This window comes from Myotis davidii, unplaced genomic scaffold (genome assembly GCF_000327345.1).
Source record: "Myotis davidii unplaced genomic scaffold, ASM32734v1 scaffold164, whole genome shotgun sequence".
In the NCBI taxonomy this organism is placed as follows: Eukaryota; Metazoa; Chordata; class Mammalia; order Chiroptera; family Vespertilionidae; genus Myotis; species Myotis davidii.
The window spans coordinates 788,522-791,327 of NW_006296417.1; the positions used below are offsets into that span (position 1 = coordinate 788,522).

Genomic DNA, 2,806 nt, shown 5'->3' on the forward strand with positions numbered 1-2,806 from the left:
TGTATTTCTATATTTGCCACCTCCTCTGGCCGGCGTGCCCGCCCCACTGCCCTTGGCCAATGTCACCAGCTACCTCCAAATGTCCCCCGCCACCCCCACGCCGCCCCAGCTCATCGCCATGAGCACAGCACAGCACCCCAGGGTGAGTTCCTCTGGCGTGGGCCCTGTGCACAGATTGGGGGGGAGACCGTGACTGTCAGAGAGATGTGACAACTGTCAGATCCATGACTTCAGCTCGGTAGACTTGGAAGCGGTCATGGCTCTTTTGGTTCTGTGGCTGCATGAAAAATTACATTAGTCCTCCGCTGGAGGTTAAAAAAAGAAAGGAAAAGACCGGCCAGCGTGGCTCAGTGGTTGAGCGTCGGCCTATGAGCCAGGAGGCCACATTTTGATTCCTGGCCGGGTCACATGCCTGGGTGGTGGGCTCCATCCCCAGTGTGGGGGGTGCAGGAGGCAGCCGATCCACGATTCTCTCTCATCATGGATGTGTCTCTCTCCCCCTCTCCTTTCCTCTCTGAAATCAATAAAAATATATAAAATAAAAAATAAATAAATCTCAATAAAAAATCAATAAAATATATATATTTTTTTATAAAGAATAAAACCTTCTCCTTCTCACAGCAAAGAAAGTTCTAGTAGTCTCTGTATGGCACTGAGCTCTCTTATGAACTAGGACAAAATAATTCCTAGGGAAAAAAACATGCATAAATTTATCACATATCCACTTGAAAACCTGTCGCTTAGCTTGGAAAAAAATAAAACCCTTCGCGTCAATCCTTAGAATGGAAAACACCATCATTAAGCAAACTGAGATCTGTCCTAATAATCTATAATGAAAAAAGCGTAATATGCTAATTAGACCAGACATCCTTCCAGAGGACCTTCCAGACTAAGCCAGGGCTGCGAGGGAAGCCCGGGTCCTGGGTGCCAGAGGAAAGCCGGTGCCAGCAGCCCGGGGAAGGAAGGCCTACTCTTGTCTGAATTTCGTGCATCGGGCCTCTAGTATTAGAACAACTATCTTCTAAGTCAAAAGCATGACTCGTCAAAAAAAAAAAAGGCAAAACCATGACTCAGCAAGAATTCAAATGCGTGACAGCAAAAAGTGAAAACCATGACTAAGGTGTCTGAGGTTTATCAAACACTTAGGTCTCGCCTTACATTAATACGTGGATTTGTCATTTCCTAAGATATTTATATCATCTTATGTTTTGCATTCTATTACACATTATATTATACTACATTACAAAATGGACTCCGCCAAACTTAATTCAATTTTTGTCGTATTCAGGAAGCATTTCTCTATCGCGGTATTTGACTCAGAATCCATCCTTATGAACCATTTATTATAAATGAGCCATGCGGCTACCAGTTAGGAAAGCATGCTGGTTGGTAACGAGCTGGGTAAATCCATTTTTACTAAAAATAAAAAAATAATAAAAATAAAAAATAATGCTTACCCAAACATAAGCCTGTTGTATTTTCATGAAAAAAATTTTTTTAAAAGGAAATGAAAATTGCTCCTGTTCTGTGAAATACGAGAAAGGCGCGGAACCATGTACTCACGGTGAGTTCGCAGAAATCGACGCTGTCCAGGCTTTTGCTTCTGTGTAATCTCCCTTTGATTCGCCTGAGGGAAGGCTTCCCTTGGCTGTTACTAGACGTAGCACCATTCTCAGAGGATGGCGTTACCCTGCAAGAAGGGGGAACGTGTGTTTTTTTAATTTTTTAAAGGCATATTTTTAAAAAAATATATTTTATTGATTTTTTACAGAGAAGAAGGGAGAGAGATAGAAAGTTAGAAACATCAATGAGAGAGAAACATCGATCAGCCGCCTCCTGCACATCTCCTACTGGGGATGTGCCCGCAACCCAGGTACATGCCCTTGACCGGAATCGAACCTGGGACCTTTCAGTCCGCAGGCCGACGCTCCATCCACTGAGCCAAACCGGTTTTGGCATAAAGGCATATTTTTAGAAAATATGTTTTTCTTGACTTCAGAGAGAGGACAGGAGAGGGAGAGAGAGAGAGAGCAACATTGATGAGAGGGAAACATCGACCAGCTGCCTCCTGCACGCGCCCTACTGAGCCACACTCTGCAAAAAATTGGCAACAGGACTCAGCAAAGGATCAATACTTGACTTTTTGGTGAGCGATGCTTTAAGTTTTTTGCCGCGTCGAGCTTTCAGTTAGCTTAGCTAGATAGATCTGGTTGATTGAATCAGTGGGTGGGATCAGCTACATTGGATTAGTTTGCTTAAATCAATTTATGCGATAAACCAGCTTGTACTGGGCTGATTAAATTAGTGTGTGATATTAGCTCGATTGGACTAGCATGCTTAAATTAGGTTGATTATATATATACTAGAGGCCTGGAGCACGGATTTGGGCATCACTGGGGTCCCTTGGCCTGGCCTGCGGGGATCGGGGCAAAACCGGTTCTCCGACATCCCCCCAGGGGTCCCGGATTGTGGGAGGGCAGTTCTCTTGTGACACTCCCCGAAATTGGGCTCCCTCCTCTCTGGTTCTGGGTGGCTCACCCGAGAACCGCAGCTGCTACGTCACTGCAGCTCGGCAGCTCCTGTGTTGAGCGTCTGCCCCCTGGTGGTCAGTGTGCGTCATAGCTACCGGTCAGATGGCCAGACGGTCACTTAGGCTTTTATATAGCGATATACACATACGTATATAAAGAATAAAAAGGAATTAAGCAAAAATAATCAAGATGATAAAAAAGTTATACAAGAACAAAAGGAAGACTTAATAAACCTTCTACAACATATTTCTTTTTAAATATCAGCAATGGACAGC

The 2,806-nt window shown here is 44.3% G+C and overlaps 1 protein-coding gene across 1 annotated transcript in view; it reads right to left on the minus strand.

The window, feature by feature from the left end:
- Positions 1–1,681, minus strand: part of TJP1 (tight junction protein 1) — a 112,182-nt gene extending 110,501 nt beyond the window's left edge. Inside the window, 1 exon segment of the mRNA XM_015569104.1 lies at positions 1,564–1,681. The gene's annotated coding sequence lies outside the window, so the exon portion shown is untranslated.
- Between the last annotated feature and the right edge of the window lie 1,125 nt (positions 1,682–2,806).